This window comes from Eucalyptus grandis, chromosome 4, assembly GCF_016545825.1.
Source record: "Eucalyptus grandis isolate ANBG69807.140 chromosome 4, ASM1654582v1, whole genome shotgun sequence".
Taxonomy (NCBI): domain Eukaryota; kingdom Viridiplantae; phylum Streptophyta; class Magnoliopsida; order Myrtales; family Myrtaceae; genus Eucalyptus; species Eucalyptus grandis.
In genome coordinates, this window is record NC_052615.1 from 24,667,889 (window position 1) to 24,686,162 (window position 18,274).

Below are 18,274 nucleotides of genomic sequence, written 5' to 3' on the forward strand. Positions count from 1 at the left end.
TAGAATTTATTTTGCATAAGACAATTATATTAATGATAGTTTTGAGTTAGGATTTTTTGGAGGATGATTGGAAACATAGTGACCTTTTGATTCTGAAACCTTACTTGAAATTGTTCATTAATATGATAGGTCTGTGCAAAATGGATGCATAAATGATAGGCATTAATAATTCTTGCTTATATGTCTGATGTGTTCAGATCAATGGCTTCAGCCACAAAGAGCATAGTTGCCGAGCTGAACAAAGGTGAAAAGCTCAATGGCGATAACTATGAAATATGGCACATGAAAATCCAATATGTACTGTAAGAGCAAGAGGCACTAGAAGCTCTTAACTTGACCATGGTAGAACCTGAAGAAGGAAACACTGCACAGCACAAGAGAGATAAGGAAGCATTTGCTGCATGGAAAAGAAAGAACTCTCTTGCTCGCATTACGTTGCTGAGTAGCATGGAAAATGATGTCATGCGAGAGTTTAGGCGTTTTGAGAACGCCAAGGAAATGTGGGAAGCATTGGCAGCAAGATTTGGTCATATTTTGGTGACTAGACTGAGGCAGCTCACTATTAGGTTTGACTCTTATAAGAAGCCTCATGGTCGGAACATGAAGCAACATCTTAGAAAGATGTCAAACATGATAAATGAGCTGAAAGATGCTGGCCATGTCTTGACAGATGAGCAGCAAGTGCAAGCAGTGATTCGTTCCTTGCCTCAGAGTTGGGAGCATATGAAGGTGCACCTGACCCATAATGAAAATATCAAAACATTTGAGAATGCAATGCGTCATCTTGAGCTGGAAGAGGACCGCCTCTTGGTGGCTAAGCCAGAAGATGAAATTTATCATGCTGGTTCTAGCTCACATGGAGTTTCGAGCTCCAAGCGCAAACGTCCTAACTGGTTTGATAAAGGGAAAGGCAATGAAGCAGGTCTTTCAGGGAAGAAGCCTAAGCTTAACCAACATGAGAGAGGAAAGCGTCCTCGAATGAAGAAGCTTGCAAGGGTGAAGTGTTACAACTGTGACAAGAAGGGTCACTATGCTCGCAACTGTCGTGAGCCAAAGAAGGTATACACCCCTTGTACTTTTCAGAACTTTGCTTTTGTGTCGAGTTCTGTATTTTTGACTGAGTCTAATCCTTTGTGGACTATAGATTCAGGAGCGACATACCATGTAGCGAAGGATAGAGAATCCTTCGTGGAATTCCGACGAGTACTAATTGGAACTAAGTGGATCTATGTGGGAAACAACTCTAGAGCTGAAGTGAAAGGAATTGGCACTTGCCAACTGAACATGCGTAGTGGACGCACTTCATTCCTACATGATGTATTGTATGCTCTAGAGATTCGTTGGAATTTAATGTCTGTTTTAGTGTTGGTTAAATTAGGTTTTAATATGAACTTCCATAATAGAGGTGTGGATTTGTTTTTGGATACAAATTACTATGGTTGTGGTTATTTTCTGGATGGTTTCATTGTATTAGATATTAACTATGTTAATATAAATGTTTGTTATTCCCTTCTCACGTTTCATAATTCATATGATAATGATGTGAATGTGTGGCATGCAAGACTTGGTCATATTAGCCAACAACGTATGAATAGATTAGCCAAAGAGGGCTTGTTGGGCAACATTAAAAAAGTCGATTTGCCCATATGTAAGCATTGCCTAGAAGGGAAAACGACAAGGAAACCATTTGGAAAAGGTAAAAGAGCTGAATTTCCTCTGCATTTAATCCATTCTGATGTCTATGGTCCAATGAATGTGAGAGGAAGGCATGGGGCTGTTTATTTCATCAATTTATAGATGATTATACTCGATTCGGATATGTTTATTTGATTTCTCATAAATCTGAAGCGTTAAGTTGTTTCAAAAGGTTTATGAACTTGGTAGAAAATCAATTAGACAAGAAAATAAAAGCATTAAGATCCGATCGAGGTCGAGAATATTTATCTGATGAGTTCAGAAAATTATGTGATGAAAAAGGAATAGAAAGATAGTTGTCTATTCCATATACTCCTCAACAAAATGGTGTTGCGGAGAGAAGAAACAAGACCATACTGGAAATGGTTAGGTCCATGATGGCGCATGCTAACTTACCTATCACTTTTTGGAGTGATGCGTTGTTAACTGCTGCCTATATACTTAACCGAGTGCCTTCCAAATTAGTTACTTCCACTCCATATGAGTTATGGATAGGTAGAAAACCGGACTTAAGTTTTCTTAAGCCATGGAGTTGTGCTGCCTATACTCATGAATTCTCTCACAAGTTTGGGAAATTGGGTCCCAGAGGAAAGAAGAGTATTTTCATAAGATACTCGGAACACTCGAAAGGGTATGTGTTCATAGGTGAGCAGGAAAGTGGGAGTATAACTGAATTTGAATCACGGGATGTCACATTCTTAGAGGATGAATTTCCTAAGAAGGGCGAAATAGGGGAAGATTACTCCCTATTTGAAACTTTGGATCAAGATAATGATATTAGTGGAGTTCGTCCAAGTGGGAGTAATACGAGAAGTGATGAATTGAATTCAACTCATTCTCAATTACAATCACATGATGAGACGACATCATCATTATCTAATCCAAGTGGGAGCATAATGGGGAATGATGTGCAAAGTGTACAATCTCCCATACGGCGAACAAGTCGCCAAAGTATTCCCCGTTGACGTTTTGATATTGAAAGGGAAACTTTTATGATTGCTCCGCAAGATGAGGATGAGCCAAGAAATATTAATGAGGCTCTAAATTGCCATAGTAAGGAGAAATGGATTCATGCAATGGAAGAGAAAATGGAGTCAATGAAATCAAACCAAGTCTGGGAACTAGTTGATCTTCCAAAAGGACGCAAAGCTATTGGGAACAAGTGGGTTCTCAAAATAAAGCGAAAGGCTGATGGCTTGATAGAAAGGCATAAGGCTCGCCTTGTAGCGAAGGGGTATAATCAACAGGAAGGAATTGATTATGAGATACATTTTCTCCTATAGTGAGATTTGCCTCGATTCGCATTATTCTGGCAATAGTGGCTAGTATGGATCTTGAGTTACATCAAATGGATGTAAAGATTGCTTTCCTCAATAGAGAATTAGAGGAAGAAATATATATGGAACAACCTGCTGGTTTCATAGTGAAAGGCCAAGAAGAAAAGGTATGTCGATTTTTGAGATCGATATACGGCCTTAAGCAGTCATCGAGACAATGGTATATACGTTTTCATAATGCCATAATGGCATATGACTTTACAATGATAGATGATGATCATTATGTATATATCAAAAGATCCAAGGATCAATTTGTGATCATATCATTATATGTTGATGATATACTAATTGTCGGAAGCAGTATGGAGCTTGTCAATACTGTCAAGAGTTGGTTATCTTTCAACTTTGAGATGAAGGATATGGGTGAGACTGCATACATTCTTGGAGTTAAGATTTCAAGAGATCGTTCAAAGAGATCGTTATCTCTTTCGCAAGAAACATATATAAACAAGGTTCTTGAATGATTTCGTATGCAAGATTGTAAACCCATAGACACTCCTATTGCAAAAGGTGAAGGATTGAGCCATAGAGTGTGTCCAAGGACTCCACAAGAGAAGGAACAAATGAAACATGTTCCTTATGCTAGTGCTATTGGGAGCTTGATGTATGCTATGATGTGTACAAGACTTGACATATGTTTTGCAGTTGGAATGGTGAGTAGATACCAATCTAATCCAAGTCCAGCACATTGGAAAGCCGTTAAGAGAATACTGAGGTATCTGAAGGGAACTGCTGATTACAAGTTGAACTACCAAGGAAAGGATCTGCGACTTGAAGGTTATTCAGATGCTGATTAGGGAGGAGATTTAGATGAAAGGAAATTTACCTCTGGATTTGCTTTCTTACTGAACAATGGCACCATATCATGGAGCAGTAAGAAGCAAACGTGTATAGCCTTGCCCACGATAGAAGCTGAGTTCATGGCATTATCAACAGCGGTACAAGAAGGAGTTTGGCTTAAGAGATTTTTGGATCATTTAGGTGTTATTGAGAAAGCTGTAAATCCATTATTGGTTAACTGTGATAGCCAATCAGCTATAGCGTACACCAAAGATCCAAAATATCATGGCAAGACCAAACATATAGATACCAAGTATAACTTTGTCAAAGATATGGTTGCACGAAAGGATGTGAACTTACAGTACATATCTACGCATAGAATGGTAGTAGATCCTATGACAAAGCCAATACCTAGAGATGTGTTTTGTGGTCATGTAAAATCTCTAGGATTGCGTAGAGTCTGATGTACTGGATTGTAATTTCCCTGAGTTGTTCACATTTATGAACTTGTGTTTTTTCATTATTAATGCCTATGAATCTTTGTTTGATCTTTATGCATCTTAATGCTTAGTGCATTACTTTAAGTTGAGAAAGTATGTCGGACAGATAAAATATTAGCCTACTCACATGGGTAATCGCCTCTATTTACTATGTGATAAATAGAGATGAGACTGTTTTTAAGCTTGTTATCTAGGTGATAATTGAGAGCTCAAGCTTAAAATATATATGTCGCCTTAACTAAGTGTTAAGGTGATGACATAATATTTACTATGTCCGAAAGTAAAATAATCTACATATTTTACTTTATCTGTCTATGATGCCAGATGTGAGTTCTGATGAATTTTTTGTGAATGAGTAGATACATGAACTCAAGTTAGACATTGGGTATGTCTGAACTATCATCTGTACGGTATTGAAGGAAAAGACATACGCTCCATGGGAAATGAGTTAATACCGTAATACGTATTTCATACTACGTATGCATGAGACGACCAATCAGAGTGGCAAAAGTTTGATCTCAACTTTTATGCCATGTGAGACTCTTGAGGAAAAGAGTTCATCAATTTTAGTGCCCTCATGACTTTTACTTATTCTCAAGATTTCTATTTAGTGTTTGCTATCTTAGGATGTTGCCAATGGTCATGAGTTGATTCGATCTAATGGGACATTTCTAGAAAAGCAAGTTAAACTGAAATTGAGAGTTTGAAGGAAAGAGGAAGATCGAATATGGAGAATCACATTCGAAGTTTTGTGTTCACTGGTTGACCAATTATGACTGTCTTTGGGATAATCATAATTGTGAATACAATATATATATCATTGTTTAAAAGAGATCAAGAGAGATATAAATGTGATTGATCGATCTAGGGTACTGCATACTAAATCTACTCAGAGTGTGATGCCCATTGTGAGTTGCTATATATTCCTAACAGATGCATAGCAATGAGCTCTTAAAGTATGCTGGTCGCACGGATTATTCACCGGTATGAATGTTGAAGAGAGGTAAAGAGAATCCTGTTCAGCCCACCATGTGCGAGTGGGAGATGATGGTTTTATGTGATGGGCCTAAGTTGGCCCGTCCGCCCATGTTGGGCTTAAAAGCCCGGCTCACAAGATTAGGGCCCATGAATGAAGGGGTACGTTTCTTTGTTTTTTGGAGGGACGTGTATATAAGAGAGGAAAGAGAGGGAGAACGTACCTTTTTGATATTACGTACGTTCCTCTCCCTCTCTCCCTCCAAAAGAAAAAACAAGAAGAAAAGGCGACGCCCTCTTCACTTCAAGGCAAAATCAACGTCATCGGATCGAACGGGATCGTTTTCTCTTCCTCTTATCGGCGTTGGTGTTTAATCTATGGCTAACAAGGTACGCTCGATTCTGTGGTGTGCTTTAGGATCGGTGATACATGTGAATTTCCCGGGCTCGTCTTCCGCATTCGTTTTAGGGGTTCGATTTAGTGTCGAATCCGGTTTTTGGGAATTCGACATTCCCAACAACTAGTAACGGAACATGTAATCGTAGGCCTCATGGGGCAGCATCGTCAACTTCGTCATCAAAACGTCGTCCTCCTCAACGACCCTGCTGAGTGTTGGTTGGTAGTGCGATGGGAACTGGAGAGGCGGCAAGTTGTCTCGGATTTCAATCAACTGGCTGGTGACCTGGTGAGGAATGTTTCGTGCACTGTCCGTGTCTTTGGCCGCTTTGATCGGGAGGAAGTCATAGAAAAGCGTCTTCTTAAACGAGATTTGGTGGGGTCCGTTGTTCGGTGGAGACTTATTGGAGCCGGAGGGATCAGCTTGGTTCGGTTCTGCAGGTGGCGCTGATAGAGTGTTGCTCAACTCGGGAACACCTCGATTCAGTTCTGCAGGTGGGGACAATTGGACGTTGCTCGGCTCAAAAACATCATTCTTCGGGAAAGAGTTGCCCATCTTTCTGGATTCTCTTTACTTGCCGTGGTCTGAGCTTCCAATAGGGTATTCGAAAATGGTGATCTTGATGGAAAGACTTCTCTGCAATACGGAACCACCATGAAAATCTTACTAACGCACAAATCTTTGACCCCACGTTTTAATTTGCTGAGTGAAAAAGATAAACCGAACAAAACCCTAAGAAGCTTTTTTGCGCCTTTTCTGGATCACCTACGATAAGTTTTTTTTTGAAGCAGTTTATCTTCGTACGTAAACGATTATTGCACACATCAAGAAGTGCTGGTGTGGTCTACGGAACCAGAGATTCTGGGTTCGATCCCCAGTGGAGTCGCTTCTCCTCGTTTACTTTACTTACCAAAAAAAAAAAAAAAAGAAGAAGTGCTGGTGTGGAACATCGTCTATCTATCGGGAAGCAACCATGCAACGAGCTTGCAATTCAAGAAAGCTAACCAGACCAAGAAATCTCGAACAATGTAACCTAGTAAATCGAAGAACTTCAACGCAGGCTTCTGCTCTTCACTGGGGACGAAGAACGAGGATTAAACTTCGATGGATGGCCCCGTTCGTTCGGCGATCAAAATGCACGAGAATGCTCCGATGGCTGGAGAGAATATGGACTGAGGAGATGGTTCAGTTGCGATGGACTTGTGAAGAAGGTAGGCTATTGGAGAAATCTTAACGAAAGAAGTTGAGGGTGAGTTTATCTAGTCTTACCGACTCTGTAGCCCCAATATGGCGATCAAGTCCGCGAAGGCTTTTATAATGTGATCATCAATTAATCTATCGTAAATCACATATAAAGAGGAAAGTGCATATATATCTCGTAAATTCCGATTTCCAAAATGAAAATAAAATCTCTTGTTTAGAGAAAGTGTACTTTTCACTAGTAAAATACAATATATTTTATGGTAAATTGCTTTCCTTCAGAGTAGAGTACGGTTATTCATCATGATAAATTGTATTTGTTTGCAATAAATCTTCTAAGTTTAGTCAATATAACTTCAAACTAAGAAGTTCACCGACAATCGTTGTGGATAACGGGCATGAATTAGGGGAAAAAATTATTTGTTCAAAGTAAGTCTTTCTATATGAAATAATATCACATTCAAGCAAAACCTCTTACTTGATAAGTTAATCTCGCTACAAGAAATATTGAATTATTGTTGAACAAAATTGAGAGAACAAGATGTGAATTTTGGCGGCGGTCGGAATTCACCGACCACCAATGTAAATGGTGCAAGTTGCATATGAATGTTATGTGACTCTCGACCTAATAATCATTGATTTTAGAGAAGAATCAAGATCCTCCCCCTTTCTGTGCGGTAAATTGACATTAGCAAATAAAATAATTGAGAGTCCCGATTTACACAAATTATGAGGACAAATTTTTTAATTTCAAATACCCTCAAATTTGAAAATAAATAAATTTTATATTGGTCCATACTTTAAGAAGTATCAACAATGGGAATGGTCGTTTTGGGAACGTGGGTTAAAACTTTGTTTGTTCTGGGAATGGGTTTTGATTTTTTTCCTTACTTGGCTTGTGCGATTCATTGATGTCAACTATTTAGATCTTAAAAGAGGTTGGCGTATCGTTTCATTTAGGAAGGGTAAGTAGCTGATGCTATTGTAACCTAAAAAAAATTGTCAATAAACTCTAAAATATAACGATGGATCTTGCAAGCAACTGTTTAAGTACATTAGTTAAAACCATAAAAAAATAGAGATGAAGTATATCAATGTAATTTCAAAATTAAACGCGACTCTTTTAACAAATGTACCTTCTTCAAATAAAAATGGTGATGGTTCGAAAGCACGATAAATGAGACTTAGTAAATGCCCAGAAAACACTCTTTTAACATTTTCCTCTAATATTTTGCCTTCAAAGCTCCCCCTGAATTCAAACCATGGTTTGATTGTTTTCTTCAAAGTATCACTCCATTGTCTTACCAACCATCAAGATATCTTGCACGACGGGCAGAGGCCAGTGACGGAACATGTAATCGAAGGCCGTGTGGTGCGAGAAAAGCGGCTTCCCCGTGAAAATGTCTTCCTCATCGATGACCTTGATGAGGGTTGGGCAGTACCTGGGGAGTGAATGTTCATATCGGATTTCGATCAGTTGCCAAGTGACCTGGTGGGGAATGTTCTGGGCCTTCTCAGCATCTTCGATGGCTTTGCTCGGGAGGAAGTCATAGAAAAGCGTCTTCTTCATAGGAGCTTGGTCAACTTGGTTCGATGATTCTGGCCGTGGCGATGACTGGGCACTGCTGGACTCGGGAAAATCGGTCCATGGGAAAAAGTTGTGCATCTTCTTGATTTTCTTGTCGCAAATGTTGTTGGGTTCCAATGGAGGAGGCGGAAATGGTGATCTTGATGGAACCAATTTCCCCGTTATAAAGAAACATTCCTGAATGGAGTAATACAAATCTTCGATCCCTTTTGTTGCAACAAGAAACAATGAGAAGAAAATGCGAACCCTAATAAAGATAATCTTCATTAAGAAGAAAGCAGACGAGCAAGAAAATTAAATGAATGTGGACTTCTGGAAAACTAGCCAAAACAATGCAATCGGGTCCACCACTTGAAGTAGGAGGGTTGAATCGTTCGGTTTTTGACAGTTGATCGGCTCTTGATTTTTGAGCAGTCTGATGGACCTGATCTGCTCAAGAATACAATACAGCACTGCTCTTCTTCTTCAGAGATGAAGAATAGAGGAGTGTCGAAGGGTGAAGTGGAAAAAGGACTGAACTGTGTAAGAGAGATCACTTGTGGCGCGGTGAATGTTGCGTGTGCCTCTTCAAGAAACCTTTAACTAAAAGATCAGTTGGAGGTAAAGTTTCTGGTTTAACCGCTTTGGGCCTAAAGGGAGGTTGAGTCCTCTCAAATTCTTCTATTTTAAGGGGCGCTTCTGGAATATGGCTACGATAAAATCAAATCAACTATTTAAGGTTTGATTTTCCAATAATAAAAAAAGAGCTATGTCAGGGTTGGCCCAAATGAAACTGCTCCATATAATGGTGATATGCACATGATCACATTACATTGACTGAGAAAAATATATTGATCCAGTGACAATGTTACAATGATGGTCCCAACCTATAAATGGATCATTGATGTGATATCCCGAAATTTGGCCCCTATTTCAAAATATACCAAATGGTTATTTCGTCGATGCACTTATAGTTACTTTACCCTGAATTGATCACTCACAAGTTAACTAATTTATTAAGTGAGGCCGTAAAGGGTTAAAAACGTGAAATACTAGAGAATTCGATCAGGAATAAACCGCTCGACCATAATGATCGGCAATGATTAATACTATGCCGTATAAATCAATTAGTGAACAGATATAAATTGATTCGACGGAAGTGCGTAGTCAATTCGTGGGTGATTCCGCACGATTACGATATTCACGTCGAACGACGCTAAACCGATTTTCTATTGATATTGTATTTAGGGTACGTAATTGAATCCTCGCGATTACGTGACAACCAAGGGTCGTCTGTGATTCGAAGATGCACAGACGTGGATTGAAAATTATCGACCACGGGTTAAACGCGCGAGAACCCCTAAAAGCCACCTGATATATTATGTCGTACTACAATCGTGTTCGATCGATTATTAACCACGAAATTTAATTCAATTTCGGGTATCAAACTTTTGAGGGCTTTGAGATTTAATTATTGGACGTCGTCTCATTGTTCGTTGAATTATTGGCGAGTCCGAAATTTTCGGAAAATGAATTATCAGACAAAAAAAAAAAAAAAAAGGAAATTCGGATTAAGAGGTAAAATTGGAATTTTTGGACCAAAAATTATTGTTTTTAAGAAATTAGAATTTAGAAGATATTTGGGGAAAAAATGCTTGGCACAGAGGGTTTTAGGGGCAAGTGAGGTGAATGGTATGATGGGTTTTAGGAAATATCTTGGTAAACCTTTTGTTAATTTATTTATTTTTCCTCTCTCTCTCCTCCCATCCCTCATGTCTCCTCCCTCTGCTGACGCCACCCTCACCATTTTTCTTTCTCTCTTCCTCTTTTCCTTCTCTCCCCTTCTTCTCTTTTTTCTGCCCACGCCCATTTCCCTTTCATTTCCTTCCTCCCTTTCTTCCCCCTTATGCCTCTATCACTGAAAGTCTCATGTATGCACTGGTGTGTACACAACCGGATATTAGGTATGTTGTTGCAATTGTTAGTCGATACATGTCAAGTCCTAGTAAACAACATTGGGAGGTTGTCAAGTGGATACACATCTAGTTTGTGTTTGTATTTTGGTGATGAAAAACTGATACTTGAGGGGTTCACCGATGTGGACATGGCGGGAGATGTACATTCCAAGCGAACTACGTTTGGTTATTTAATGACTTTTGTAGATGGAGCTGTCTCTTAGCAATCAAGATTGCAAAAGTGCGTTGCACTATCCACAAAAAAGGCTGAATACATAGCTGGCATTGACGCTAGCAAAGAGAAATTGTGGATGAAAAGATTTTTACAAAAGTCGTGGTACAAGCAAGATGAGTATATTACGCATTGTGATAGCCAAAGCACTATTCATCTCAGTAAAAATTCCTCGTTTTATTCGACAACGAAGCATATTGATATTATGTATCATTAGATATTAGAAGTATTGCAAGAGAAGCAATTGAAGCTCGAGAAAATTCACATGAACAAAAATGATGCTGATATGTTGACAAATTGTCTCTCTACCTATGAAGAAACTAAAATTTTGTAGGAAAGAGGTTGGCTTATCGAAGTGATAAGAATGTTTAAGACCCTCCATGATGGGTTGGGGGGAGACTTGTTGGGAGCAACCCAACATGTTCAGGAGTCGATTTGAGATATCTCGAAAATTGTTCATCAAGATTACCTAATAGGAAGGGAGTCTTATTATGGTAGGATGCTGAAAAGGAAGAAATCTAAATAAGAATTAGTCTTATTTAGGAAGAATACCAAGAAAAAATAAATTCTGGTGATTGCCCAAATCAAAGGATTCAGTCAATCAAGGAGATTTCTAGTTGAGATGTGATTACCAAATCAAATAGGGAGGATTCCTAATTTGGATGGAGGTTTCTTAATATACCAGAAAATACTCCGAAGAGATCACAAGAATCTTCAATAACGTGAGTAAATACGAGAGTTTTATAGAGTTTTTCAAAAGAGGATATGCTTTGTGATAGTTATAAGGATTTATTGTGACAGCCCGAGGAAGGAGAATGGGTCCTCTCTAGTCCTCCATCGCTTAGGGGGGAGTCCTGAGCTAGTTTATAAGGCTTGGGGTCCCTCTAATTTGTGTGACGTGTTTTAAAGCCGTGAGGACTCAGTATCCAAAGCGGACAATATTACACAGTGGAGCCCGGGTCGTTACAAATGGTATCAAAGCCGACTCCCGACCGCGTGTGGGGGCCATAGCGAGGATGTTGTGCTTTTAAGGGGTGGAGAGTGTGACAGCCCAAGGAATGAGAATGGGTCCTCTTTAGTTCCACATTGCTTAAGGGGGGGGGGAGTCCTGGGCTAGTTTATAAGCCTTGGGGTCTCTTTAATCTGTGTGACACGTTTTAAAACCATGAGGACTCAGTGTCCAAAGCGGACAATATTACACAGTGGAGCCCGGGTTGTTGCATTTATTGTGAGAGAAATACCATTACAATCTTAATTGTAATCCTTTACTTATAGTGAAGAGTTCCTGGATTAGCATTCCATAGGTTTTTCCCATTTTGAGTTTTCCACGTAAATAATAGGTTTTTCATATTTTGAGTTTTTTGCGTAAATCATTTCTGGTGTGTTGTTATTCTTTTCTCTCATTTGCTATGTTATTTATGTTTTGCATATTAATCGATTTTGACAATTAGAATTCCACTGCGACGTCTCTCTTCTTTGCAAGCACCACAAGGCTTGCTAGATCGCTCTTTCAAGCCTGGATGCAATCAAAGGAAAACGAATCACAACTTCAAGCTCTATAATTTGACATACGTTGCTCTGACCATTGGTTCCTCCATCTTTTATCCTTTTGTTTTATTTTACTTTGCAGTGCCCTATGTTGGTAATTTGTTTATAAAACAAATGAAGAAGTGCCTTGTCCCACATCGAAAAAATGTGAGTGCGCACGTGTTACGGTTATTATTTTTTATTTATTTATTTGATTTCGAATTTTTTTATGTCTTTTCAACATAACTTTTGAGACGTACTTGTTCATTTTGCAACATTTCCCAAAATGTTGCCTTTATTCTGTTGCAACCTTTTGAAGGGTTGCCTCTATTGGAAAGACAAAGATAAGTACATTTGTTTTGAGATCAAACGCACATCTTCTTCCTTTTTCATTTTCTTTCAAAAGAAAATACAGCCATTGTTTTCAATTGTTTCTCATGAGAGACCCTAGAGAAATACTAGAATTGCTATCTAGTATTTTCATTTTAAGATTTTGTTATATCCTAGAGGAAATTTACCAGTGACCATTAGCAACATTGTGGGGCAAATAAATCCTTAAAGAAAGTGATATCACGTCTCAAAGTCTGACTTGATTACTCTAAAGATCCGACTTCATTGTTCTACCCAATTTGAAACCATATTTTCCCAACAATTTTAAGGATTTATTTGTGCAACAATGGAGTCGGAGGGAAGGAATTGATGGTAGAAAATGAGAGAGGCTGATCTACGCCACTACCAAGAACCAGGTTGCTATGAATCCTGCCGACACCATCTTTGATGCGAAGCAATTGATCGGGAGGAGAATCACTTACCCTTTGGTCTAGAGTAATATAAGGCATTGGTCGTTCAAGGTCATTACTAGTCCCGGCCACAAGCATGTGATTGTCATCAATTTCAAGGGCGAAGAGAAGCAGTTTGCTGAGTAAGAAATATCATCCATGGTCCTCACGAAGACACTTGTTTCCAAGTCGAACACTTTGCTTTCCAAGTGCTCCACACCACAGTTCTCCGCCGGTTCACTTATCTGCACCTTCAAATCGACGCGCTCTCCCAAAGAATCAACAACAAATGCTGACAGACTCTTAGACACGTGACTACCTCCTTGGCATTCAAATGCCATAAAAGGAATTCTCTAACCCTACAAGTGAATTCAAGGAATGAATTCGAATCCCCAAAAACCAGCAACTGGAGGATTGTCTACCTTCATGGCTGGTTTGTTCAATGTGATTATCACTAAGAACAGTTTCAAAGTGATGGGTTTGTGTCTCCATCTTGAAGTTGTTTGAGGAATTATTTGGAGACGCCCCATGCCTAAATTACAGTCGTGACTCTTGTTGGAGAAAACTTCCTTGAGTGTTTTGAAGTTGACAAAATGTTTCCATCAGTCTAGTCTGAAGACTTGCAGACTCTTTCATCAAAGTCTGAAGACCTCTAGACTGCCAAACTCAAGACCCAAAGTTTATCCTCATTGACAGTTTCTAGACCATCGAATAAGATTTATCCAGAACTGAATGTTTTATTAAGGATTTGATTCTATCGACTGGAGAAGATCTCTTGGCTGGATACAGCATGTCGGAATCCATTATTCAAATTGAGATTGATTCAGGGATTTTGGATCTGTTGATTGGCGAAGTATACTTGGAAGGTTCTACTTATGGAAACCCAGATCCTGATTGTATAGGCGAGCAGGAATGGTGGGCTATCGTCATATTCTTTAAATAGCTCAAAATCTTCCTAATTGATTATGTCCAACGGGTTGATTGGAAGAATTCTTTTAGTAAGTGCCAACGGGTGTGATGGCATGAAGGAGTATATAAGGAAGACGTTCCAGTTGTTCGAGTGTGTGCGCGATAGAAGAATTTCAAAATCTGAAGCTCCTTGTTCTTAGTTAATTAAATTGTTGAGCGAAATCTTGTACTCAAAAGAGAGTCTATATCTTTGTGAGACCTTAAGGAAGTGTAGCAGAGTCTCTACACTGTGGAATCAAGGAAGAACTTTACTGTAACAATTCTTTTGATTCATAGTGAAATCCAGCCAGTGGGCTGTTAGTGCGGAAGAGTGGACGTAGGCTTGGATCAAGCCGAACCACTATAAACTCTGTGTTCTTATTATCTTCTTTACGCTCTTTTACTTTGATCGTAATTCATTTAGTCTGCAAGAGTCTAACTTCCTTTTCATCATCTATTATTGATTAGTGTTGCACTCTTATCTTAGAAATTTGTTTTTACACCTATCACCCCCCTCTAAGTGCTCGTACTAGTTTTTACAACTCTAGCATAAGATCACACTCGCAATGGCACCCACCGGTCAGAGACGATCTCCTCAGTGAATTACCGTGACGCTTCGCCATACACACGCCATTGTTGCTGAGTCTTACCCCACGCTGCTCCTAGTTTTCGGGAAGGAGAAGGAAATGGAGATGGTGGTGATCGATCAGTGCATTGTGGGGATTTTCCTCACGTCTCTGGTGGGCCTTGTCCTACTTTACATCCTACACCGAAGGAACAGTGACGTGAGAACGAGGTTCCGAGGGAAGACGGAGATCATGTCATTATCCATGACGTGCACTGTGTGATACTGCAAATGGCAATTGCTCATCGGAAAATGCCTTCGACATTACCAATGTAATCATCATCAGCATCAGAGTTGCCGATTGCACTTTTGCGCACACCCTCAGCAAGGTATGTGATTTCATTGTTTGAAATTTGGGAAGAAAATGATCATATCGGTTGTGATAATTTTCTTGATTATTTGCTTCATTCCATTTATTATTTCATTGGTCTTGAGTTGGACCTTTGACAAGTTGAGTCGGACTGAGTCGCTCATCGTTGTCGAATGTTGCTAATCCTATCGATATCGTCGAGTTTGATGTGGCCTATTAAATAAAATTCAGATTGGCTGTGGGGCAAGCAAGAAAATGGCCATCAAAGCTTCCTCCAATGCAAGTTCTTGTTTCTAATCAAATTGAAGTTCATGAGCGTTTCATGCATGATTAGCCAGTGGTGACATCTTGGGTATGTTTTTTTTATTGAGACATTTGTCTGCACATATTTATGTTCTTGCATCTCTATAGCAGGATCTTTGTTGTGGATGGAATTTTATGTATGTATAGGGGATGAATCAATTGGTCAGAGTAAATTGAAGGGTTTATCTCTGATCTATCATTTGCACCATGGGATTTTTATTTCTGCATATAATAGTTCTAACCTTTATCGAGAAAGAAAATTTCATCAATCACATTTTACATTTAGGAGATACTAATTGTGTAAAGCAAATACATATGAGACCACAAGTTTTCTTTGAATTGTGGAGGGTTCTTAGGTCAAATAATTTGTTGCATGAAATAGTAAATGTATCAATCAAAGAGCAATTGTTAGTCTTTTGCCATATTTTAGGGCATAATGTGAGGTTGAGAATGATAGGGTCAAGGTTCAATAGGTCTATTGAGACCATTCATCGATACTTTAGAATATTCATTAGATGGCACTACACCCCCAACAATATCCAAGAGTAGAAGATTTTATCTGTACTTTAAGGTATGTGATATGACAAATGTCACAAACTTCATTTTGATAGTATGTTGTTACATTTACTTATTGAGTACATTAGGATTGCATTGGAGTTCTTGATGGTACTCATGTCCATGCACCGATTCCCCAGAAATTCAAGAAAACTTTTGTCATGACCCCAACTCCATTTCCGGGGTCACGAGCGACATGGGTTAGTTTCGCAATATCCTAAGCTTGTTGCCATCCTAATTTTTATTTTTTTATTTTTATCTTGTTATTATGCACATGTGGAAACATGAATAAATAACTCTCCAAACAATCAATAGCTGGAAGATTAGGGCATACATTACACATAACACATTGCTTTATATTATAACACGACTTTTATAAGCCCTTTTCTTTATGGGTCCTCTTTTCTTTTTGCATCACATTACAAGTTTTCCACATAGGCCAAGGGAATTCCTATCTCCTCTAGCATAATTGCAGCTCTCAACATTGACATGAGACTTCCATACCTACAAGACTGAAAGATAAGGGAGTGAGTTTTAGGGAAACTCAGTAAGTAAAATTCCTAGTTCTCTACTAGGAAAGTATCTCATCATCTAAGTCTAGCGATACGACACTTGCAAACAGTATCGATAGCAAATCAATAGCAAACTTGTTGCTTCCTCTCGACTACATGTAGATGTCCATCGCAACATGTTTCTATGTATACTTACCTTTGGCTAATCAATATATCAACATATTATGTTTATGCATAACTGACACTTATGCAAATTCATTTAGCGTTGTCCTGACTTGACCAAGCCTTCCCGACTTGAATAAGGCTTCTTCGGGCTAGCTTCCCGAGGCTTTTGGGTTCAAGACCTAGGCATTCTGGCTCAACCAGGGCAACTTGGCTCAACCAAGGCTTCCCGTTCAATGAATGAGGCATTGTTGCCAATGCTGTGGAACGATATATGCTTTTTCCTTTTTAAGTGCATGCATAAATGCATCATACAAGCCAGTTCTTATCTTTTCTCTTAGCCGACACATGCATGGCTCGAAGCGTGCTTATTCATTCGTGTGTGTCATGAATTTCTTATACTTCACTAGCAAATATGTCGAGAATGATCTTTGATTCATAACTTGAATCAATCACTTGGCGCTGATCTTTGCATCGAATAAGGCTTGGAACGGCACCCTTCAATTTCGAACCAAGACCTTGGGTACACCTTGCTTTAGTGATGATCCCAAGCTTGATGGACTTCGGCTTCGACTCAATATGAATACCATGTATCGAGAATGATCCTCAGCTCGCGGTTTCATCCAACGTCAAGCACAAAGTCCTCGTGTCCATTTGGACTATGGAAATTAGCATGCTTGGTGTCTTACCAAGACCTTATAGATTTGGGCGATCCTCGTACCGATCAAGGCATAAGATCGACATGCCTCAATTTCGATTTAAGACCCTGCGACCTTGGGTGATTCCTGCACCAAGCGAGACTTGGATTTGACATCCTATTTATGTCGGAACCAAGGCTTCATGGTTAGGGCGACTTTGTCTTGCGATGAAATCAACCCAAATGACCTCGATTCCATTCCGAACATACATAACTCAAGCACATGGCCATGTCCATAACAAATAAGATCAAACAAAAGACATAGCACACTACCCACGGCTTGATGGGTGAGCACTTACTAGACTCAACAATGGGATGTATTTTCTTAGAAGAAAATGAGGAATCTTACTTACCTTGGTGAACCTCAAAAACCAACTTAGATTAGCTTGGGGGAATGAGGATGCAAGGCCGAGAGAAAGGGAATGGAGGAGGAAGGTGGGTGTGAATGTAGGGGGTGTAAGATGGTGAAAATGAATTGGAGCCTCCCCTATTTATAATCATCAAGCTGGTCATTACTCATTCAAGCGGTTCAATTGTGTTTCTTGGAGTGGCAGAGCTATGCCATTGAGGCGGCATGCCTAAGTTATAAGGTGGCACACCTATTTTAGAGAGGTGGCACATCTATTCTCATGAGGTGGATATCTAATGACCTAGTGTCATTAATTGAAGCCTTATTTGTCTCCATTTCATTAGGCCACAAGAGCACTTTGCTCATTATTAAATGGACAAGTCCTGATGCACAAGTGGCACTCTAAAAAGATGAGCTAGCATTAAGGTCATAGTGTAACATCGATTTTGACTCTTATTTTGGTCCCACGACACTAGGAGGCCAAGCTAGATAGGCAATCTTCTTGAGGAACAAGAGTCAAATGCATTAAATGAGGATAATGAGTGTGAAGGCTTATGTATCCCAAATAATTAATGAAAGGGGATGACGCTTAAGGGAATGATGACAAGTGATTTTTCAAGCTAAGTAGGGCGCCACCTCTCCCCCATAGACTTGCCACTTTGAGTTCCATAGGTTTTGACTTTCCAGTTTTTCGAATATGTTGGACCTTTCCTGCTTTCTAATTTTATAGAGCTCTTTTTACTTCGAATTTGGAGAGACTTCCTTCATAAAGTTGTTCAAAATATCTTAATCTATAACAGACTTAAATTTTATATATATTTTTGAGGTGAAATGGTTGGGACAAAGGCCCAATCAATTACCATATGAA